Here is a 25,913-nt window from a genome sequence, read left to right on the forward strand (position 1 = left end):
CTGGAGATTGCTGGTAGTGAAAAAAAATCTAGAACTGTGCTATGTAGTATAGTAGCCATTTGCTTAATGTAGCTTTTAAAATTTAAATTAACTCAAATTAAATAAAACTTAAAATTCAATTCTTTAGTCACCCACCAAGCTACATTTCAAGTGCTCAATATCCTCATGGCTACTATGTAGGACAATGCAGGTATGAAACATGTCCATCATCACAGAAAGATCTCTTGGACAGTGCTAATTCTAGAAGGAGGTCATTACTCTGCCATAAAGCTATTTCTGATAAAGAGGTGAATTGAGGGCATTCATATAAATATATAAATGAAAACAACCAGAAAGAATGAGATACCGTATTTCCCCATGTATAAGATGCATATTAATTTTGGGGCCCGAAATTTGGAAAAAGAAAGTATTACATAAAGTTGTTGAACTCAAGTTTTATTCATTATAAAATTCATACAACTCCTCATCACTGTCAAAACTCCCATCCATTAGCTTGTCCGCATCTGTCACTGTCTTCATATATTGCCTTGACCTCTGTTCCATCTATAGGATTTGAAATGCCACACTTCTTAAATGACTTGACAATGATCTCAATATTGATATTATCCCAGGATCTTTTTACCCAGGTACAATGAGCACAAAGACAACAAGCAGGAAAAAGTGGGAAATGCAAGTAAAAAATTCTACAACCACTGTGTAAGACTCACCCAGTTTTTATACCCCAAGGTTTTTGGAAAAAGTTGCATCTTATACATGGAAAAATACAATAATTACTCAAGTGAGGGGGTAGGGAGTTAAATGGGAGATTAGAGAGGTCAGTGGTTTATTTATGAATGACTATAATACATGAGAACTACTTTTTAAAAAATATTTTACTGAGGCTTTGTACTGATTCATAGGGTCCTTTTTCTTTTATTCTTACTAGAATTTTACTAAGTTTTACTTTGACCTTGATATAATACACATCTTTTCAGGATTTATTTGTTATTCTTGTACTTTTTTATGTGTTCTTTGTTGCTAAGGTAACAATTTTAAAACAGTCAGTCATTACTACTCTTATGCTATTGCTACCCAAAGTTAAAACACAAAAATTATTTCAAGATAGCTGTTATAATCTAATGAGGAGAAATGCAAATTATCTTAGCTTCTATGATGAGTTTTATTTTCCCAGTATCAATTATCTCTTAAGTTGGTCAACAGCACGCTGCACCTCAGTGATCTGGATTATAAGGTAATTCTGTGTGAGATATATTAAAATGTCTATTAAGGATGACATCTATACATTTTTATTTGTAACTGCCTTGCTAACATAAACTATAATGTGATAATAGATACCAAAAGAGCAAATCATGAAAATGACCTATTCCATAAAATAAACTTAATGCTTTGGAGTAAATTACTATTAATCTTCTGATTTCTTCACTTTTAGGGACAGCTTCCTCTTTTGTTCTAATATCATCATTCATGTATTATAAAAATAAATAGGGGCCTGACCAGGCGGTGGCACAGTGGATAGAGTGTCGGACTGGGATGCGGAGGACTCAGGTTCGAGACCCCAAGGTTGCCAGCTTGAGAGCGGGCTCATCTGGTTTGAGCAAAAAAATAAGCTCACCAGCTTGGACCCAAGGTCACTGCCTTGAGCAAGGGGTTACTCAGTCTGCTGAAGGCCCACAGTTAAGGCACGTATGAAAAAGCAATCAATGAACAACTAAGGTGTCGCAACGAGAAACTGATGATTGATACTTCTCATCTCTCTCTGTTCCTGTCTGTCTGTCCCTGTTTATCTCTCTCTCTATCTCTGTAAAAAAAAAAAAAAAGAAGATATTTATACAAGTACCATTAAATTAGTACCACAAATACCAATAACTATCAATATGAAAGGAATATGCTGGGTTTAAGATATTAGCAAGGCTTTAGAAATTGACATAAGGCTTTATAAACTGAATGAGATTAGAACTAATCTAAAATATTTAATAATAAAATAGTATATTTTATATAAAAAACTTATTTAATACAAGAAAGCTTATTTAATATAAGAAGTTTTTTTGGTTACTTTTGTTCTAAAAGTATATGAAATATAATGTCAAAAAATTATTTAAAATTTTAAGCTGCCTTTGTGAAAAAATTGTATATTTAACTTGATAAAATAATAAGACAAGTGTCAGATATGCTAAAAAAAAAGAATCAGCTAATATGGAGAAAGCAATATTTAAGCCTATTTGGATTTTGCATTTTAAATTTATCTACAACAGTAAACTCATAGAAACAGAGAACACTGGTGGTTGCCAAGGGTGGGTGGGTAGATGAAGAGGCCAAAAGGTACAAATTTTTAGATATAAGATAAGTTCTAGGGATGTAATGTATAGCATGGTGACTATAGTTAATAATACTGTATTGTATATTTGAAAGTTGCTAAGAGTAGGTCTAAAAAGCTCTCATTACAAGAAAAAGATGGAACTGAGGCAATAGATGTTAAGTAGACTTATTGTGGTAATCATTTCACAATATATACATATATCACGTTATATGCCTTAAATCAATACAATACTATATGTCAATTATATCTCAATAAAACTGGGAAAATATAAATGAGAAAACTTTTAATATTTTATCATGTCTAAAGTTAACTCTATACTCTTTTTTTTTTTTACTCACTTTTTTAAAAATTTTTTTTATTTTTATTCATTTTTTTTTTAGAGAGGAGAGAGAGAGGGAGAGAGAGAGAGAAAGAGAGACAGAGAGAAGGGGGGAGGAGCTGGAAGCATCAACTCCCATATGTGCCTTGACTAGGCAAGCCCAGGGTTTCGAACTGGCGACCTCAGCATTCCAAACTCTATACTCTTAATCATGATTAATATATTATAGAAATTTTTTTGGATAAGTGGGATCCATCAACAAAAATTAAACAGATATGGCCTTGAGATATTGTTTAAGTATATGGTAGAATTATGCAATCAAAAAATAACCTTCATGTCTCTGATTTTTTAATATTCAAGACTAAAAAATATAGACAAAATTTTATATAATTTAATAATTTCTTTCAAAAATCAATCATTTTAGATACCCTGAATATTATTAACCTCCTCACACATAAAAAGGGGATTGTAGTAAATACAGTTTGTCCCCCACTGCATTTCGTCATGTGTTCATCTCATCTCTTTCCCACAGAACCAGAGAAAGTGACCTTGTCCTCAGGTAGAGTTCCTCATTGGTCTAAGTCAGCACATAGCATTCCTTGGTAACTTAACAGTCCATGGTAGGCCTGGTTGATCCCCAACCAAGTAAAAGGGAAAGTTTTAGCCCTGGCCAAGGCTCAGTGAGTAGAGTGTCAGCCAGGCATATGGACATCCTGGGTTTGATTCCCAGCCATACACAGGAGAAGTGACCATCTGCTTCTTCCCCCTCCCTCTCCTCTGTCTCTCCCTCTTTCTTTCCTGCAGCCAGAGGCTTGATTGGTTCAAGCATGGCCCCAGGCGCTGAGGATGACTCAGTTTGTCCAAGCGCATTGGCCTCAGGTGCTAAAAATAGCTCAGCACTGAAGCATGGGCCTAAGATGGGATTGCTGGGTGGATCCTGGTTGGGCACATGTAGGAGTCTGTCTCACTATCTACCCTTCCCCCACTAAAAAAAGGGGGGGGAGTTTTACATATTCCATGTGTCTGGAAGAGGCTGTTTCTTGGTTTAGGAATATAGCCCTACTTGCCATTGGCATCTCTATTGCTACCATGAGGGAAAGCAGTTCTATAATAAACCAACCCCTGAAAATAATGAAGCAATACCAGAACCACCTAGGCCCTTAAAGACAGCATTAAGCTGCTGATTTTATCTCCTCAGCATCATGAATTTTCTTATCCTAAGTTAAGTGAAGTTTTGTTTTATCTGTAGTCCAAAGCATCCTAAATAGATAAAACTAACAAGTATAAAGCAAACATTTTGAATAGAACTTCTTCAATAAAATGTGAACACATTTAGTAAGCACCTTAGAGTCTGTGATGTTTGCCATATTCTTTGGTCTCATCTTGACCTCCCTGGCTTCAAGTTGCATAAGAAGATTTGATAGTAAAGTTCTAAATCTTCTTGAAGTTTTATTAAAATCTCCACCAATGATGCTGTGACTTTCTTTATTTTAAAGTATTTTTTTTCTTCCAACTATCACAGTCTATAAAAAAACAAAGGTCATACAGGGGTCCTCAGGTTCCAACACAATTCCATTCCTATGACACCGATGTAACCTGAATTTTTGTGTAAATTGATACACACCTTGCCTAACACAAACAGAACAATTGCACTTTTAACAATCCAAAATGGCATAGGTATGCATACCAGGGGATGCCAGCTGCCTCATTTATATGCCGCGTTACTGCGTATTCTTCCACTGCGCTCAACCAACCTAATTCACCAACGTATTCCATAAGTATGACATTAACGGTGTAAACTGAAACACTCACATCTCAATTTCTTTAAGTTGTTATGAGAGTGAGCATCATAAACTTGAAACGTCATATGTTGAGACTGTTGTAACCCAAGGATCCTTGTAGTTTGAGTCTGACTAAAGAATTAAACTTTTAAACCTAAAAAGGATTTGAAAAGATCAACAAAATTGACAAACCCTTGGCAAGACTCACCAAGGAAAAAAGAGAAAGGACTCATATAAACAAAATCCAAAATGAAAGAGGAGAAATCACCACAGACATCATAGATATACAAAGAATTATTGTAGAATATTACAAAACACTATATGCCACCAAATTCAACAATCTAGAAGAAATGGATAAATTCCTAGAACAATACAACCTTCCTAGACTGAGTCATAAAGAAGCAGAAAGCCTAAACAGGCCAATTAGCAGAGAGTAAATAGAAAAAAAACTATTAAAAACCTCCCCCAAAATAAAAGTCCAGGCCCAGATGGTTATACTAGTGAATTCTATCAAACATTCAAAGAAGACTTGGTTCCTTTTCTACTCAAAGTCTTCCAAAAAATTAAAGAAGAAGCAATACTTCCAAACACATTTTATGAGGCCAACATAACCCTCATACTGAAACCTGGCAAGGACAGCACAAAGAAAGAAAACTACAGACCAATATCTCTAATGAATACAGATGCTAAAATACTAAACAAAATACTGGCAAATAGAATACAACATATTAAAAAAATAATACATCATGATCAAGTGGGATTCATCCCAGAATCTCAAGGATGGTTCAACATACATAAAACGGTTAACGTAATACACCATATCAACAAAACAAAGAACAAAAACCACACGATCTTATCAATAGATACAGAAAAGGCATTCGATAAAATACAACACAACTTTATGTTTAAGACACTCAACAAAATGGGTATAGAAGAAAAATATCTCAACATGATAAAGGCCATATATAATAAACCATCAGCTAACATCATATTAACTGGCATAAAACTGAGAACTTTCCCCCTTAAATCAGGAACATGACGGTTGTCCACTCTCTCTACTCTTATTTAACGTGGTGCTAGATGTTCTAGCCTGAGTAATCAGACAAGATAAAGAAATAAAAGGCATTCATATTGGAAAAGAAGTAAAGGTATCACTTTTTACAGATGATATGATCCTATACATCGAAAACCCCAAAGACTCCACAAAAAGATTACTAGAAACAATAAACCAATACAGTAAGGTTGCAGGATACAAAATAAATATACAAAAGTCCATAGCTTTCCTATATGCCAACTACAAAACATTAGAAAACAAACTAAAAAAAAAAAATAATCCCCTTCACAATTGCAATAAAAAAAATAAAATACCTAGGAATAAACATAACAAAGAATGTAAAGGAGCTATATAACGAAAACTACAAAGCATTGTTAAGGTAAATCAAAAAAGATACAACTACCCTGGCCGGTTGGCTCAGTGGTAGAGCATCGGCCTAGTGTGCAGGAGTCCCGGGTTCGATTCCCGGCCAGGGCACACAGGAGAAGCGCCCATTTGCTTCTCCACCCATCCCCCTCTCCTTCTTCTCTGTCTCTCTCTTCTCCTCCCGCAGCCAAGGCTCCATTGGAGCAAAGATGGCCCGGGTGCTGAGGATGGGTCTGTGGCCTCTGCCTCAGGTGCTAGAATGGCTCTGGATGCAACAGAGCGATGCCCCAGAGGGGCAGAGCATAACCCCCTGGTGGGCATGCCGGGTGGATCCCGGTTGGGCGCATGTCTGACTGCCTCCCCATTTCCAGCTTTGGAAAAATGCAACAACAACAACAACAAAAAAACCCCGAATAGCCAAAGCAATCCTTAGAAAAAAGAAAGAAGCTGGGGGCATTACGATACCTGACTTCAAACTATATTATAGAGCCACGACAATCAAAACAGCATGGTTTTGGCAGAAAAACAGACACTCAGACTAATGGAACAGAATAGAAAGTCCAGAAATAAAACCACATGTATATGGTCAAACAATTTTCAATAAAGGGGCCAACACCCCACAGTGGAGAAAAGAAAGCCTCTTCAATAAATGATGCTGGGAATACTGGAAAGCCACATGCAAAAAAATGAAACTTGACTACAGTCCCCTTGTACTAAAATTAATTCAAAATGGATCAAAAACCTAAATATAAGACCTGAAACAATAAAGTACATAGAAGAAAACAGGAACTAAACTCATGGACCTTGGTTTTAAAGAGCATTTTATAAATTTGACTCCAAAGGCAAGAGAAATGAAGGCAAAGATAAATGAATGGGACTACATCAGACTAAGAAGCTTTTGCTCAGCAAGAGAAACTGACAACAAAATAAACAGACAGCCAACTAAACGGGAAATGATATTTTCAAACAACAGCTCAGATAAGGGCCTAATATACAAAGAACTCATAAAACTCAACAACAAACAAACAATCCAATAAAAAAATGGGAAGAGGACATGAACAAACATTTCTCCCAGGAAGAAATACAAATGGCCAACAGATATATGAAAAGATGCTCATCTTCATTAGTTATTAGAGAAATGCAAATCAAAACTACAATGAGATACCACCTCACACCTGTTAGATTAGCTATTATCAACAAGACAGGTAATAGCAAGTTTTAGAGAGGCTGTGGAGAAAAAGGAACCCTCATCCACTCTTGGTGGGAATGTAAAGTAGTACAACCATTATGGAAGAAAGTATGGTGGTTCTTCAAAAAACTGAAAATAGAACTATCTTATGACCCAGCAATCCCTCTACTGGGTATATATCCCCAAAACTCAGAGACATTGATACATAAAGACACACGTATCCCCATGTTCATTGCAGCATTGTTCACAGTGGCCAAGACATGGAAACAACCAAAATGTTCTTCAATAGATGACTGGATAAAGAAGATGTGGCAATATACACTATGGAATTCTACTCAGCCATAAGAAATGATGACATCGGATCTTTTACAATAAAATGGTTAACATTATATGGAATGAAATAAGTAAATCAGAAAAAACTAAGAACTGCATGATTCCATACATAGGTGGGACATAAAAACGAGACTAAGAGACATGGCCAAGAGTGTGGTGGTTACCGGGCAGGGGCGGGGGGAGGAGGGAGAGGGGAGGGGAGGGAGGAGGGGCACAAAGAAAACCAGATAGAAGGTGACGGAGGACAATCTGACTTTGGGTGATGGGTATGGAACATAACTGAATGACAAGATAACCTGGAGATGTTTTCTCTGAACATATGTAACCTGATTTATTGATGTCACCCCATTAAAATTTATAAAGAAAAAATTGGAACATAAAAAAAATAACCTTAGCTAACACCTTAAAAAAAAAAACCTAGAAAGGAAACCAGAGTTAACTTTAAGTCTTCTACTTTCCTCTTCCTCCCTTATATGCAGAGAAAATTAGAGCTAAGATTGAATGTCAATTAAATAATAAATGTACTTATCTACAAATATAGTAAAATAGTGGTAAATCCAAAAACTATAACCAAGTCTTTCTTTAGCTTAGAATTATTTCTGGAAAAATCTTTATTAATTAAAGATTATTAATTATTAATTAAAATATTTATACTATGTAGAGCAAAAAGCACATGTTTTTATTTATAATTATTCTATTTGTAATTATGAAAGAAAGAGGCATACATACTTTTTCAGATTTTTCCTTATTTTTTTCAGCCCTCAAAATGACTTATATTTTGTGATATCAGCAGATTCTGATTCACTTTTTATCAAAATTATTTTAGTTATATCCCCAAAATTGTGTAGGGCAGAATTTCTTAAACCTGAGACCCTTGATTAGAACTTTAATGCTGGCAGCTAGGGAATCGCTTTGGTACCAATGTGAATCTAAGTACTAACTTAACAGCAATACAAACTATATGCTAGAATAGATTATGTTCATGGTTTATTTTTTTATATTTTCAAATAAATGTAAGCTCCACATTAAAAATTTTTATATGGTGATTTGATTACAATCACATGACTATATGGAACTTAACTCAAAATTTTAACTATTGTCCTATATCTAATCCTCATGCCTTTTATAGTTGGCATTTCTTACCAACTGAGCTCTCTGCCTGTTTCTGTCCCTCTATAGGTTATTCCACATACAGTAGTAGTCATTCTGATTTTTCTAAAATATTTTTAAAATTATGCAAATTCCCAGCTTAAAAATCCTCTGATGGATTCCTACCTTACTTAGAATAAAATCCAAACTCCTTGAATTGAGCTATCTGTTTCTTTCTAAACTTATGATGTTATTTCCTTCTACATTCCTCCTTTTTTAACATGCTCTAGCCACCCTGGCCTGTTTCATATCCTAAAACTGAAAGCTCATTCCTATCTCTGGACCTTAACATTTGATCTGTTCCTCCTATTCTTCCCCCCCTCTCTTTTTCTGAGAGAGAGAGAGAGAGAGAGAGAGAGAGAGAGAGAGAGATACAGAAAGGGAGAGAGATGAGAAGCATCAACTCATAGTTGCATCATTTTAATTTTCATTGATTGCTTCTTATATGCACCTTGACCAGGGGGCTCCAGTTAAGCCAGTGACCCCTTGCTCAAGCCAGTGATCTTGGGTTTCAAGCTAATGTCCTCTGGGCTCAAGCCAGTGACCATAAAATCATATCTGTGATCCCATGCTCAAGCCAGGACCAGCTCAAGCAGGTGAGCCTGTGCTCAAGTCAGATGATCCCCCACTCAAGACATCAACCTCTTGGGGTTTAGAACCTGAGACCTCAGCATCCCAGGTTGACTATCTATCCACTGCACCACCATTAGCCAAGATTCCCTATCTCTTTACCAACTTGCCTTTTTAATAATCAAATGTTAATGCTATATTCACAGTAATACTGCTCTTTGAAACCCTAGCTAAAGCATCCCTCCTGTGCCATCATCAATCTTCAGTATTCTCTTTTCACTCGACTTCTCAGCTCTAATCAGTAGCTGATATTGTCTTGTTTATTGTCTGCCCCCCCCCTTGAGAAACAAGCTCCTTAAGGGAACAGTCATGTTTGTCTTATTTACTGTTGTATCCTCAACATTTAAAACAATGCTGGAATTGAAGCATATAGTAGGCTCAATAAATATTTGATAATTGATACATGCTTTTAATTAGAAACATTCCTGTTAAAATAGAAAGTGAAAATATAGATAGTGACTGATCATTCTCATTTTATAAACAGAAAGGGCGAGGAACAAAGAGGAGAAATAACTTGCCTAAGTAAAAGATTGATCTGGTATTAGAATCAATCTTTTAATTTCTAGTCCATTGCTTGAATCTAATAAAATTGCTTGTTTAAAGTACAAGACCAAGTCACTGCCATTACTTCCAGGATAACATTTTAATATTAGGATGTTGAACCTTCCGAAATATCTCCTAACATTGTCTATAACCTTTGATGAATTCTAGTACCAAAGCAATAATTTTTTTTGTGTGTGTGTATTTTTCTGAAGTTGGAAACGGGGAGGCAGTCAGACAGACTCCTGCATGTGCCCAACCGGGATCCACCTGGCATGCCCACCAGGGGGGATGCTCTGCCCATCTGGGGCGTTGCTCTGTTGCATCCAGAGCCATTCTAGCGCCTGAGACAGAGGCCATGAAGCCATTCTCAGCACCTGGGCCAACTTTGCTCCAATGGAGCCTTGGCTGCGGGAGGGGAAGAGAGAGACAGAGGGGAAGGAGAGGGGGAGGGGTGGAGAAGCAGATGGGCGCTTCTCTTGTGTGCCCTGGCTAGGAATCGAACCCGGACTCCTGCACGCCAGGCCGATGCTCTACCACTGAGCCAACCAGCCAGGGCTTCCAAAGCAATAATTTAGCTGTAAGTTGAGAATTCTAAAACCAGTTAATTTCATATAAACCTGTTACCCTTATAATTTTCAAGTACAACTCAAAGTACTGTACAGGACTCTCATATCATTTAACATTCTCAAACCATTATCCTATACTTTCTCCACCCTGGCTCATTTTTCCATTTCCACCAGTCCTAACAACACTCTTTCTATTTCTATTGCAAAGAAACTACCAACTTCTTCTACCTAATTCTCATTCATTCATTCATTCATTCATTCATTCAGTTTAGCAAATCAGACAGACACACATATCAAAAAATTAAGCACCTTGAGGAAACTAAGGAAATCGAGGCTTCTAGAGTGATATTTAAGCTGATATTGAACGATTAGTAAAAATAGCCTGTTCAACTGGGAAGAAGGGGATAAAAGGAGGAGGTGGAACAGGAAGATGTAGATAGAAGAGGGAAACACGCCTGAATGCCTGCGTCCCAGAGGAGCACACTTCAGATTCTAGCTCATCTTTTTGTGGAAGCATGTCTTGATTTCTCCCATCTAATTTAGGTGTTCTTCCTCTGTATTCCTATGCATAGAGTTCTGTAATTCCTTTATCGTAGTATTCATCAGGATGTATCATTACTGTCTAACTTGATTATCATTTCCCCATTGGACTATAAACTCTTTGAGAATAGGGACAAGATTGTGCCTGCCTATTAGTAATTCCCGAGCCCTTTTAACAGTAGCTAAATTCAAATGGCACTTAATAAATACTTATTTAGTAAATAAAGTTAGAAAATAAATAAATAAATGAATGTCATTTATGGAAAATGTCTGAATGTTAATAAAAACACCTAACATAAAGTATGTTGCATTTACTGTATAAAATAAGGTTAAACAATGACTTTATATTTTCTATATTGAAACTATATCAAGTGTACCACTTTAACCATCAGAGTAAAATAGTAAATATTAAAAAGCATAAATTCTGAAAAACTTAAGTTTTATATAGTGGTAAAAGATATGTAATGCCCTGACTGGTGGTGCAGTGAATAGAACATTGCCACAGAGCACTGAGGTCATTGGTTCGAGCCCAGGGCCATTGATTCCAAGGCTACCAGTTGAAGCCCCAGTCAAGGCACATATAAGAAGCAATCAATGGCAAACTAAGAAGAACAAGAAGTTGATTCTTATTTCTTTTTCTTTTTCCTTTTCTCTCTCTCAAAATTTTTTTAAAAATTAAGAAATATGTAATAAACTTTACCATGATATTGCTTCAATGTATTTTGTTCATATAGCTCTTTAACATTTATTAGTTCTTCTCTAGGTCTTTCCAGGTATCTTCTTTCTTCCTGTACTTGTTTCATTTGCTTAATAATCTTCTCTCCTAAAATATTATAATCCATACTCATCAATGTCTAAAAGCTAAAAGATGGTTCATTTCCTAAAATAATAGTGAGTAAAATTTAAAAGTGCTTAAAATAGCAATAATAAATTTTACCCCAAATTTATTTGTCTTCTTGCAATATAGCCCTTAAGGAAAACACTGAGGAGTCATTTCACTCTCTAAGAGTGATATATTAAGAGGTATACCTATATGTGAAGAATACAGTACATCCCATTTACATATATATGTAAAACTAGGTAAAGCTCAAGTAATTATATGTTTTGGTTTAATTTTTGGGTGAATTTATCTTGGGCCCAAAGTTTATATACTTAAATCTTACATGTAAAATGTAAATTTTAGAGTATATTCTTAAAAGTAGAAATCATATCAATGACTTAACATTACCATAAAATGTATATACTTTAAAATATACATATTAAAATTACCATTTTACCATTTTTAGTGTACAGTTTAATGACATTAAATATATTTACAGTGTTATGCAACTATCACCACCATCCATCTCCAGAACTTTTTTTTAACTTCCCAAACTGAAATTAGTTACTCATCGTACAATAATTCTTCATCAACATCATTCAACTTTACCTCTCAGAATCATCGGTACTTACAGTGTCATCATACTTACTCTCATTTGGTAATAAAGAGATTTCAGTTATTCCTGAATGAACAGCAGCTTGACAAAGAAGTGAAGGAAAATCATTAAGATCTGGTAGGGTGATGTATTCATTTTTACCTATCTTAAAGAAAACATGAAAATCACTAAGGTTTGGTAGGGTGACACATTATTTTTCTCCCATCTGTAAGCATTTGATAATGTACAAAACAATGCAATGCATTTTTTAACTTATATGGTGATGCTTTTTATGTATATATATTTATACCTACAGACTTTCCTGTGCTCTAGCTTCTCCATTCCACTATTACTTGACATTTTCCACAGTGGCTTCAAATGTAAATTTTTTTCAAAAAGAATTCATTATTGTTTTGTAAACATGATTTCCTTCCAAGACTTCTTTTGGACCAAACTGTGAGAATTTGGAGTTCTCATCTGCATGAGAACAAACCAATCAGGGACCTGGGGTCGGTTTGTCTATACTGCATAAGCTCTGCCCCTCTGGCTCAGGGAGCACACTTTCTCTTTCCACAGGGTATCTAAGGCTGTGTTTTCTGATTGAGCTGAAACACTGAAGCTGTTTTGCCAGAGCAGAGCATAAGAGACCAACACAGGCCAGAGCAGACTGGCACAGCCCGGAGCAGACTGGCACAGCATGGAGCAGACTGGCACAGCCCGGAGCAGACTGGCACAGCACGGAGCAGACTGGCACAGCACGGAGCAGACCAGCATGGAATGTAGCAGAGCAGAGCAGACTGTGTAGATCAGGGGTCTCCAAACTTTTTACACAGGGGGCCAGTTCACTGTCCCTCAGACTGTTGGAGGGCTGGACTATAAAAAATACTATGAACAAAACCCTATGTACATTGCACATATCTTATTTTAAAGTAAAAAACCAGAACGGGAACAAATACAATATTTAAAATATAGAACAAGTAAATTTAAATCAACAAACTGACCAATATTTCAATGGGAACTATGGGCCTGCTTTTGGCTAATGAGATGGTCAATGTCCGGTTCCATATTTGTCACTGCTAGCCGTAACAAATGATATTGCGCGCTTCCGGAGCCATGAGGCCTGTGTCTCGTGTCACCGGAAGTAGTACTGTAGGTGAGTGATGCCACATACTGGGCTCCTCTCACTGACCACCAATGAAAGAGGTACCCCTTCGGGAAGTGCGGCGGGGGCTGGATAAATGGCCTCAGGGGGCCAGCATGCGGCCCAGGGGTCATAGTTTGGGGACCCCTGGTGTAGATGGAGAGGACCTGGGCTGTCTCACAGCCTTGCTGTATCACAGTTAAGATGTTTTTCACCAAATCAAGTTTCTTTCTTCACCAGAGCCAAAACTGAAGATTCCTGTTGGCTGGATTGGTGTTAACGACCAATAGTCAACAACATAAACAGATAACAAAGTGTGTCAACCACAGTTTTGTCTGTAATGACAGGCCTCTCCCATGCAGTGCAGAAATACTGAGAATAAGAATAAGATCTGCTAAATCAGATCACTTTCTATGAAGAGTCTCAAAGGCAGGGGCTTGTAAAACGTAAGGGGCTAGAGGTGGTAAGATGGGAAGACACAGCTGCTGAAAGGACAATGCTTTGAAAATCTGAGGTATTCCTCTGAGTTTAGGTAGTAAGAAAAAAGAAGAAAGTGGCCAAAATAAGAGCTCTGCATAATTAAATTAGTAAACACACACACACCGAGAAAACTGACCCTTTTCCCCAAAGACCCAATTTATTTAAAAATAAATAAATAACTACATTTTGCTATATCAACAGAAGAGGGCGCTCCTAACCTAAGAAGGAGAAAAACCACCAAAACATCATTCTCTGTTCCTCTATAACACCTGTTATCACTGATAAAGAAAAATCCAACACAAGCAAACAAGAACAAGATCTCTAAAACAATCTAGCAGCCACACAGTTTTTAAAAACCCTTAAAATTGAGAACTAAACCAAACCAAAAAAAAAAGGCATCAAAAAAACCCACCCCAAAACAAAACAAAAATAACAGACATCTATAAAGCAGAGAAAAAATTAATATTCTCAATGTAATAAGATATAATTAAGCAAGCTTTTGCAGATATTAAAAACACCATAAATAAAAATTTTAATAACTCAGAATAAAACTTAAAAACTGATAAGAAGATGTGAAATGGAAGTTGGTCAAACAGTAGAAAGAAAGAAATAAATGAGAAATTATCCAGGAAGGAACAGGTATGACCAAATATATGGTAAAAATAATGGGGAAAAGAAATAAAGGGGGCAAAGAAGATGAAACATAAAGCAAATAGTAAAATAGATAAGAGAGAAAATAACAGATATAAAAAGTAAAGATAACACTGCCTGACCTGTGGTGGTGCAGTGGATAGGGCGTTGACCTGGAAGTGCTGAGGTCGCCGGTTCAAAACCCTGGGCTTGCCTGGTCGGAGCACATATGGGAGTTGATGCTTCCAGCTCCTCCTCCCTTCTCTCTCTCTGTCTCTCTCCCTCTCTCTCCTCTCAAAAAAAAAAAAAAAAAGTAAAGATAACACTGATTGTGGTCTCTAAAAAAGAAAAAGAATAAACGATGGAATGAATCTGCAATTTAAACTGTTTTCTAATTTTAGAAAATATTCTTGAAACAAAAGAAGTCCTTATTTCCATACTGAAGGAGCCTACTGTTGATCCAGAAATACCTGATCTAAAATTCTCAACTGAGATGCAACCTGGTAAAATTATTACACATTAAAGAAATCCTCTAGTTTTCCAGATTGAAACACCCAAGCCAGTTTACAAAAATAAATAAATAAATCAGGGTGGTGTCATACTTTTTAATAGTAACATATAAAACAAGACATTAGTACGGCAACATTAAAAAAAAAACAACTCATGAGGAAAAAAGTGTAAGCCAAGGATGGTAGAGGCAATCAAGCTATCTTCCAAGTATCAAGGCTCTAGAGCAGAGATTAACAAACTTTATTGATAAAGGGCCAAACAGTAATAAGTTAGGCTTTGTGGGCCACATATGATCTCTGTCACAATTTTTTTTTACAACTTTTTAAAACTGTAAAAAAATAAGTAAAAATAAAAAAAGGTATAAATGACAAACCCACAGCTAACATAATATGTAATGGAAAAAAACCAAAAAGTGTTCCCTTAAGATAAAGAAATAGACAGGAATAGACACTTTTACCTCTCTTATTTACTGGAAGCCCTACTCGTAGAAATCAGTCAAGAAGAAGAAATCAAAGGCATCCAAATTAAAAGAGAAAAAATAAGATAATTATTTGCAGATAACATGATACTATTTAGAGACAACCCTAAAATTTCTACCAAAAAACTACTGGAACTTACACATTCAGTAAAGTAGCAGGTTATAAAATAAATATTCAGAAAACAATTGCATTTTTATACACCAATAATGAACTATCAGAAAGGGAAACTAAGAAAACAAATCCATTTATAAGAGCATCAAAAATATAAAATATCTAGGAATAAATTTTACCAAGGAACTAAAAGACCTGTAGCTGGAAAATTATAAGACACTGAAGAAGATATAAATAAATGGAAACATAACTGTGCTCATGCATAGGAAGAATGAACATTATTAAAATGTCCATACTACTCAAGTCAATGTATAGATTCAATGCAATTCCTATCAAAACATCAGTGCCTTTTTCACAGAGCTAAAACTAATGGAAACATTTTTTGAAACTCACAAAGACCCCAAACACTGAAAGTTATATTCAGAAAAAATAACAAAGTCAGAGGTAACATGCTACATGATATCAAACTATCCTACAAGGCTGTATAATCAAAATAGCATGGTACTGCCATAAAAACAGACATATAGATTGATGGAACAGAATAGAAAGCCAGGAAATAAACCCATGCCTATATGGTCCAATTAATATTTGACAAAGGAGGCAAGAACATACAATAAGGTAAAGACAGTCTTTTCAATAAATAGTATTGTGTAAACTGGAAAGATAAACACATAAAAATAAAACTAGACCACCTTCTTACACCATAAACAAGAATAAACTCCAAATGGATTAAACTTAAATTTAAGACTTGAAACCATAGAACTCCTAGAAGAAAATATAGTCAGTAAAATCTCTGACATTTCTTTTAGCTATACTGTATTATTTTCTGATATATTTCCTCAAACAAGGAAAATAAACAAGTGGGACTACATCATACTAAAAGTTTTTACAAAGTAAAGGAAACCATCAACAAAATAAAAACTTACTGAATGGAAGAAGATATTTGTCAATGATATTTGATAAGGGATTGATAACCAAAATTTACAAAGAACTCATACAACTCAACACCAAAAAACAAACAATACAATAAAAAAAACAGGCAGAGGACTGGAACAGACACTTCTTGAAAGATGACATACAAATGGGCAACAGACATATTAAAAGATGCTCAATGTCACGAATCATCAGAGAAATGCAAATTAAACCACAAGTTTGAGTTGAGCTATCAACTTCCACCTGTCAGAATGGCTATTATCTGTAAATCAACAAACAGCAAGTGTTGGCAAGGATGTGGAGAAAAGGGAATTTTCGTGCACTCTTGGGGAGATTGAATATTGGTGTGGCCACTATGGAAAATAGTATGGAGTTTCTTCAAAAAACTAAAAATGGAATTGTGTTCTGACACAGCAGTAGTCCACTTCTGGGTATATATTTGAAGAAACCCAAAACATGAATTCAAAAAAATAAATACACCTCTATGTTTATTGCAGCATTATTTACAATAGCCAAGCTATGGAAGCAATAGATGAGTGGACAAAAAAGTGATGGTACATGTACACAATAAGATATTATTCTGCTGTAAAAAAAAAAAAATGAAACTTACCATTTGTGACAGCGTGGATGAACCTAGAGGGTTTTATATTAAATAAAATAAATCAGAGAAAGACAAGTACCAAATGATTTTACTTGTACTGTATGTAGAATCTAAAAAACAATATAAATGAATGAACAAAATAGAAACAGACTCATAGAAAACAGACTGATGGTTGCCAAAGGGGTTAGAGAACTGGGTGAAAAAGGAAAAGGGATTAAGAAGTACAGATTAGTAGTTACAAAATAGTCATGGGGATGTAAAGTACAGCACAGGGAGTATGGCCAATAATGTAATAACTATATATCATGCCCATTGGGTATTGGAAATACCAGGAAAACACATTGCAAAGTGTAACCACTAATCTCTACATCTGAAACTAATAAAAAACAAAACATTGAATGTAAACTGTAACTGAAAAATTTTAAAAATGAAAATGTAAAAAACATTTTTAAGTCACAGCCTTACAAAACAGGCTGCAAGCTAACTTTGCCCACCTCTGCTCTAGATAAACTTTTAAACGTGGAAGCAATAAGTGCTGAGGTTGCAGGTCAATTCCTGGGCAGGGCACAGGAATCAACCAATGAATATATGGGTGGGTAGAAAAACAAATCGATTTCTCTCTCTCTCTCTCTGGAATAAAAAAATTAAAATAAATAAATAAATAAATATGGGAGTAGTAAGGGAATATTGTACCAAGGAGTTTTTCTATTATAAGTTGAGATTGATCTAGCTAAGCAATGATTGAAAAATCTTCTGCAAAAGAACTGGTACTAAGTGTTGAATGTATTTAGTTTTAGATCTGAGACTAAAACAGAGCTGAAGGGAATATGACTAGAAACATAGTATGTAAATGTTATATTCTTTGACAAAGTAGAAAAGGCAAACTAAAAATACATGAGAGTAGAAAGGAGCAGGAAAGATATTTTTGATTGCCCTGAATGTCATAGGTAGCAGTCAAAGGATAGTTTTAGTGGTGTAAAGCCAGTATACCCGGCCACCATCACAGCAGCCTGGCCCATGCAGGTTCGCATTGGATTTGGACAGATGGTAATGAAGCAATGGAGCCAAGAACTGGTGGGCCATTAGCTGTAATCCTAGCTTGCACCCGGCGGGCAAGTAAAAACACACACTGGGCTCCAAAACCCACTCATTCAGCACTCACAAAGCTACTGACTTATCCGAGTTTCCTAGAATCAAAGGTTTTAGTTCACCAGACTTATTCACCTCTGTTCCCCATCTCCTTCCTTCTCCCTGCACAAGCTCTGCACAAACTGGCCTCTCACTCAGCACTCCACCATCTTGGCTGCTTCTCCTGGCCTCGTCCACGTGGCCTCTCTCTGCTCTCCTCTCTGCTCTCTCCTCTAATGCTAATCTCAGGAACCAATAGAGCAAGCTCTCGTTCTGCCCCACTTTATAGTGCAGAAATCAAAACCTATAATCCAATATACAAAATAGGGAGTTAATACAAAGTCAGTTATCTGGGGCAGTCTAATACAAAAATAGGGAGTCTAATACAAAGTCAGTTATCTGGGGCATGATAGGATTGCACCACCCCACATCAAAATGGGTGGGAAAGGTTTAGTCCTAAAACCAAGCCCCAGGCTGCAAGGATCCTACCTGCCCACAGCCCAACCCCAACACACATTAATATCACCTGGGCAATGGGCTTCCATGTGGGCAGCGCCACCTTTTTTATTTATTTATTTTATTTTTATTTTATTAAATTTAATGCAGTGACATTGATAAATCAGGGTACATATGTTGAGAGAAGACATCTCCAGATTATTTTGACATTTGATTATGCTGTATACCCCTCACCCAAAGTCAAATTGTCTTCCGTCACCTTCTATCTAGTTTTCTTTGTGCCCCTCTCCTCCCCCACCCCTCTCTCTCCTTCCCGCCCCATCCTCCCCACCCCCATTACCATCACATCCTTGTCCATGTCTCTGAGTCTCATTTTTATGTCCCATCTATGTATAGATTCATATAGTTCTTAGTTTTCTCTGATTTACTTATTTCACTCCGTATAATGTTATCAAGGTCCATCCATGTTATTGTAAATGATCCGATGTCATCATTTCTTATGGCTGAGTAGTATTCCATAGTATATATGTACCAAAGTTTTTTAATCCACTCGTCCTCTGACCAACACTTGGGCTGTTTCCAGATCTTTGCTATTGTGAACAATGCTGCCACAAACATGGGGGTGCATTTCTCCTTTTGGAGCCATTCTATGGTGTTCTTGGGGTATATTCCTAAAAGTGGGATAGCTGGGTCAAAAGGCAGTTCGATTTTCAATTTTTTGAGGAATCTCCATACTGTTTTCCACAGTGGCTGCACAAGTCTGCATTCCCACCAGCAGTGCAGGAGGGTTCCCTTTTCTCCACATCCTCTCCAGCACTTATTCTGTGTTGTTTTGTTGATGATCGCCATTCTGACTGGTGTGAGGTGATATCTCATTGTGGTTTTAATTTGCATTTCTCTAATGATTAATGATGTTGAGCATTTTTTCATATGCCTATTGGCCATCTGTATGTCCTTTTTGGAGAAGTGTCTATTCATTTCTTTTGCCCATTTTTTGATTGGATTGTTTGTCTTCCTGGTGTTGAGATTTACAAGTTCTTTATAAATTTTGGTTATTAACCCCTTATCAGATGTATTGTCAAATATGTTCTCCCATTGTGTAGTTTGTCTTTTTATTCTGTTCTTATTGTCTTTAGCTGTGCAAAAGCTTTTTAGTTTGATATAGTCTCATTTGTTTATCCTGTCTTTTATTTCACTTGCCCGTGGAGATAAATCGGCAAATATATTGCTTCGAGAGATGTCGGAGAGCTTACTGCCTATGCTTTTTTCTAAGATGCTTATGGTTTCACGGCTTACGTTTAAGTCTTTTATCCATTTTGAGTTTATTTTTGTGAATGGTGTAAGTTGGTGGTCTAGTTTTATTTTTTTTGCAGGTAGCTGTTCAATTTTCCCAACACCATTTGTTGAAGAGACTGTCTTTACTCCAATGTATGCTCTTACCTTCTTTGTTGCCAGGGTCCAGCCCCGGGGGGAATCCAGGGGTCCCACAGGAAGAGATGGTGTCGGCATGAATCGAGTAAGAGAGCTTTTTCTGCATCTATTGAAATTATCATGTGGTTTTTCTCTTTCCTTTTGTTTATGTGATGAATCACATTGATTGATTTGCAGATATTGTACCAGCCTTGCCTCCCCAGAATAAATCCCACTTGATCCTGGTGTATGATTTTTTCCATATATTGTTGGATCTGGTTTGCTAATACTTTGTTGAGGATTTTAGCATCTATACTCATCAGGGATATTGGCCTATAATTTTCTTTCTTTGCTTTGTCTTTGCCTGGTTTTGGAATCAGTATTATGCTTGCCTCATAAAAGGAGCTTGGAAGTCTTCCTTCCTCTTGAATTTTTTGAAATTAGCTTGAGAAGAATAGGAGTCAGTTCTTCTTTGAATATTTGGTAGAATTCACTTGTGAAGCCATCAGGCCCAGGACCTTTCTTTGTTGGGAGTTTTTTTTTTTTTTTTTTTTTTTTTTTTGCATTTTTCTGAAGCTGGAAACAGGGAGATACAGTCAGACAGACTCCTGCATGCGCCCGACCGGGATCCACCCGGCACGCCCACCATGGGGCGATGCTCTGCCCACCAGGGGACGATGCTCTGCCCATCCTGGGCGTCGCCATGTTGCGACCAGAGCCACTCTAGCGCCTGAGGCAGAGGCCACAGAGCCATCCCCAGCGCCCGGGCCATCTTTGCTCCAATGGAGCCTTGGCTGCGGGAGGGGAAGAGAGAGACAGAGAGGAAAGCGCGGCGGAGGGGTGGAGAAGCAAATGGGCGCTTCTCCTGTGTGCCCTGGCCGGGAATCGAACCCGGGTCCTCCGCACACTAGGCCGACGCTCTACCGCTGAGCCAACCGGCCAGGGCATGGAGTTTTTTGATAACTGTTTCGATCTCATTTGGTGTAATCGGTCTGTTTAGGTTTTCTGATTCTTCCAGATTGATTTTTGGAAGATGGTTTGTTTCAAGGAATTTGTCCATTTCATCTAGGTTGTCTAGTTTTTTGACATACAGTTCTTCATAGTATTTTCTTACAATATTTTGTGTTTCTGTTGTGTCAGTTCTTATTTCTCCACTCTCAATTCTAATTTTATTTATTTGAATCCTCTCTCTTTTTTTCTTGGTGAGTCTAGTTAGAGGTTCATCAATCTTGTTTACCTTTTCAAAGAACCAGCTCCTAGTTTCATTGATCCTCTGTATTGTTTCTTTAGCCTCTATGTCATTTATTTCTGCTCTGATCTTTATTATTTCCTTCCTTCTACTACATTTGGGCTTTACTTGCTGTTCTTTTTCTAGTTCTTTTAAATGCAGGGTTAAGTTGTTTATTTGAACTTTTTCTAGTTTCTTAAAGTGTGCCTGTAGTGCTATGAACTTCCCTCTCAGTACTGCTTTTGCTGTGTCCCATAAATTTTGAGTTGTTGTATGCTCATTGTCATTCATTTCTAGGAATTATTTTTTCTCCTTTTTTTTTTTCTTACCACTCAGACTTCGTTCTTTTCCTCTTACTCTCCCAAAGGAAGAGAAGAACGATCATCAATGGCAAAAGGCAGTTGCACAAGCAGCACCAAGAGCCAGCTTCACACTCAGGAGAGAACACTGCAACTCCTCCTCGTGGTTTCGGGTACTCTACATGATCAGAGAAACTTCTCTAGTAACAAACTATAGAAATGGTCCCTGAAAGTATAGTCTTTCTAGGAATTTTTTTATTTCTTCTTTGATCTCATTCTTAATCTGTTTGTTATTTAACAACCTGCTATTTAGTTACCATGTGTTTGAGAATTTTTGACATTTTCTGTTGTGGTTCATTTCTAGTTTCATGCCATTGTGATCAGAGAAAGTGTTTGATATGATTTCAATCTTCTTAAATTTGTTGAGACCACTTTTATGCCCTAACATGTGGTCTATCCTAGAGAATGTACCATGAGCACTTGAAAAGAATATATATTCTACTGCTTTAGAGTGAAAGGTTCTGAAGATATCTATTAAATCAAGTTGATCTAGTGTGTTCTTTAAGTCTGCTCTTTCTTTGTTAATTTTCTTTCTTGAGGATCTATCTAGTGATGTTAGTGGGGTATTGAAGTCCCCTACTATTATAGTATTGCTGTTGATCTTGCTTTTTATATCCACCAAAGTCTGCTTTATATATTTAGGTGCTCCTATATTAGGTGCGTAGATATTTATGATAGTTATATCTTCCTGTTGGATTGCTCCCTTTATCATTATGTAGTGGCCTTCTTTATCTCTTACTATATTCTTTGTTTTAAAGTCCATTTTTTCTGATATAAGTATTGCTACCCCAGCTTTTTTTTCATTTCCATTTGCATGAAATATTTTTTTCTATCCTTTTACCTTCAGTCTATGTGCATCTTTTGTTTTAAGGCGTGTCTCTTGTAGACAGCATATGTACGGGTCCTGTTTTCTTATCCATGCAGCTACCCTATGTCTTTTGATTGGATCATTGAATTCATTTACATTTAAGGTTATTATTGATATGTAGTTGTTTATTGACATTTTATTCTTTAAAGCTGTGTTTCTCTTTTGCTATGTTCTTTTCCCACTTTGATCTGTTACACCATGCCTCTTAACATTTCCTGCAGCATTGGTTTGGTTGTAATGAATTCCTTGAGTTTTTTTTTTGTCTGGGAAGCTTTTTATTTCTCCTTCAATTTTAAATCATAGCCTTGCTGGATAAAGTAGTCTTGGTTGTAGGTTCTTGTTCTGCATTACTTTGAATATTTCTTGCCATTCCCTTCTGGCCTCAAGTGTTTCTGTTGAGAAGTCTGATGTCATCCTTATGGGGGCTCCTTTGTAGGTGGTAGCCTTTTTTTCTCTAGCAGCTGTTAATATTTTCTCTTTATCACTTAGCTTTGGTATTTTAATTATGATGTGTCTTGGTGTAGTTTTCTTTGAGTTTCTCCTTAACGGAGTTCTCTGTGCTTCTTGAACTTGTGAGAGTTTCTCCTGCATTAATTTAGGGAAGTTTTCAGCTATGATATGATTGAACAAAGTCTTTATCCCTTGTTCTTTCTCTTCTTCTTCAGGAACCCCTACGATGCGGATGTTATTTCTCTTCATGTTGTCACAGAGCTCTCTAAGAGTTTCCTCAGACTTTTTGAGTCACTTTTCTTTTTTCTTCTCTGCTTTCTTGCCTTCATTCAAGTTATATTTCAACTCACTGATTTGATCCTCAGCTCTATCAATCCTGTTTTTAATTCCTTTCATTGTGGTCTTCATTTCTGATATTGTGTTTGTCATCTCTGACTGATTATTTTTTAATATTTCAATATCCTTTTTTATACTTGCTATTTTTTTATTTAGGTGTTCATAATGACCATCCATTGTTATTCTAAGGTCCCTAAGCATCCTTACAATCATTATTTTGAATTCTGCATTGGAAGTTTGGTTATTTCCATATCACTCAGTTCAATTCCTGAAGGTTTCTCTTGTGGTTTCATTTGGATTGCACTTCTTTGTCTTCTCATTTCTGTGTTTGGGTGTTTTGCTTGTAGAGCTGGTTGAGTGTAGGCTTGGTGTTGTCTGCCTCCAATTTTCAGTTGTGTTATTTCTAGGTCTTCTTGGGTTGGCATCAGCTATTATTTGTAATCCACATTTGGTTTTGGGCCATTTTAAAGTCTTGATTTGTGTGTTTTCTTAACAGGTGATAGTCTTGTTTACTGATCTCAGCAGGGGGCTTCCTTGAAACTGTATCCAGGAATGCAATGGGTGTAACCTGAAACTCTGAAGTCCTCTTCCACCTACTAATCTCTCTGGGGGCAGGGTATTTTCTCAGCTTCAGTAGGGGGAAGTGTATCTCAGATCTCCATAGAGACCTGAGTTACTGCCTCTCCTCCCCACTTCTTGTTTTCAGCTCTGAGTTGTTGCACTGATTGGAGCTGGAGAGATGTCTGGAGATCTGTGATCCAGAAGCAGTTCAGTTCTGTTTTGTGAAAGGATCAGTCCCTCCCCCATCTATGGCCGCCTCCAGTACTGGATGAATCAGCTTTTTTAGGTCATCCCCTGCATTCCTCTGCTCCTCACTGTCTGTCCCTCTCTCTCCCCTTTCCACTTGGAAGATAAGCCAGTCCTTTTAACAGACCTCACTCCTGGTCGCCAGGCAAGTGGCTGTGAGCAGTAGTTTCTGCTCTTTTCCCTGGAGTGAGAGCCCTTCTGGGCTCTCAGTCTCACCCCCCCCCTCCATTCCTGTAAACAAAGGAGATTCAGGCGCTCTCTACCTGGTTTGTTGTGGCTTCTTCTTTGCTCCTTGGCTTTTGAGAGCTGTTCTTGTAGTCCAGAGTTGGTTTTTCATGCTGATTGTTCCTAAGTTGATTTGTATTCCAGTTTGGTGCTGAGAGCTGGGAGTGTGTGCATCTGCCTACTCTGCTGCCATCATCAGGTCCTCGGCAACACCATCTTTAACAAAGTGAGCATATTTATTTGCCCAACAACTGGTAACTAATCAAAAGCAAAAGCATCAATTTAAAAAAAGAAAAAAGAGTATTACAAATCCTAGTACAAAAATACAAAACACTACAACAAAAATACAACCTTTCTAATACCAGGAGGGGATAAAAGGGCAAATATACCACATAGCAGCATGTACTAACTATAACATAAAATGAAATGACAAATCTGACATTTTCAAACATGTCAATCCCATCAATAAAATGAACATAATAAATGAACATAACTCATCTGCTAAGTAAAAAAGATTTATAGACTGTATGTAAACATACCTAAAACAGAGAAATTTATAAAGTTTGAAAAAAAAGTTGGAAAGAAAGATGGCGAATATAACAAATAGATAAACAAAAAGAAAGCAAAAAATGATATGCAATAAGGGAGAATGTAGGCCAAAAAAGTGTTAAATGAGCTCAATGAAACCACTTTATGATGCAAAGTAATAATATTAATATTTACATATCTTTGTGCCAAATAACACATTTAAATTTATTTACTTATTTATTTTCTTAAGTGAAAACTGGGGAGGCAGACAGACTCCCGCATGCACCCCAACCAGGACCCACCCACCAAGCCCCCTACTGGCTGGGGCTCTTCTCATCTGGGACTGTTGCTCCATTGCTCAACAACTGAGCTATTTTAGTGCCTGAGACAAGACCATGGAGCCATCCTCAGCACCTAGGGCCAACCTGCTCCAACTGAACCATGACTGCGGAAGGAGAAGAGAGAGAGAAAAGGGAAAGGGAGAGGGATGGGAAGCAGATGCTTGCTTCTCCTGTGTGCCTTGACCAGGAATCAAATCTGGGACATCCACACACTAAGCCAATGCTCTACCACTGAGCCAACTGACCAGGGCCTAGAAATCTAAATAAATCAGAAACCACAGTGGATATAAGAATAAAAAGTAACACACTAATAAGAGGAGAATCTATTGTACCATTTACAGTTCAAAATGTAGAAAGAGAATGTGGAAAAAGGGACATGGAATACTTAAACAATGTATTCAGCAAGGTATACTACTGACATGGCACAGAGTAGAAGAAGCTAGTGGCAACATATTTAAGTGTCAAAGAATTATCATCCTTCAGAGTATATTAAAAATTCCCACTATTAAAAAATGTATGGCATGCCTGACCTGTGGTGGCACAGTGGATGGAGTATCAACCTGGAATACTGAGGTCCCTGATTTGAAACCTCAGGCTTGCTGGGTCAAAGCAGATACAAAAAACCAATCAATGAACAACTAAAGCGAAGCAACTATGAGTTGGTGCTTCTCTCTCTCTCTTTCTCTCTCT

At 36.9% G+C, this 25,913-nt stretch overlaps 2 non-coding genes across 2 annotated transcripts; both read right to left on the reverse strand.

The window, feature by feature from the left end:
* Positions 1-20,951: 20,951 nt before the first annotated feature.
* TRNAT-AGU (transfer RNA threonine (anticodon AGU)) lies at positions 20,952-21,027 on the reverse strand. The gene has a single exon. It is a non-coding gene; the product is annotated as a tRNA-Thr (tRNA).
* A 609-nt stretch (positions 21,028-21,636) lies between these two features.
* LOC136332558 (small nucleolar RNA U3) lies at positions 21,637-21,850 on the reverse strand. Its single transcript, XR_010730773.1, has one exon. It is a non-coding gene; the product is annotated as a small nucleolar RNA U3 (small nucleolar RNA).
* Between the last annotated feature and the right edge of the window lie 4,063 nt (positions 21,851-25,913).

This window comes from Saccopteryx bilineata, chromosome 3 (genome assembly GCF_036850765.1).
Source record: "Saccopteryx bilineata isolate mSacBil1 chromosome 3, mSacBil1_pri_phased_curated, whole genome shotgun sequence".
Classification (NCBI taxonomy): domain Eukaryota; kingdom Metazoa; phylum Chordata; class Mammalia; order Chiroptera; family Emballonuridae; genus Saccopteryx; species Saccopteryx bilineata.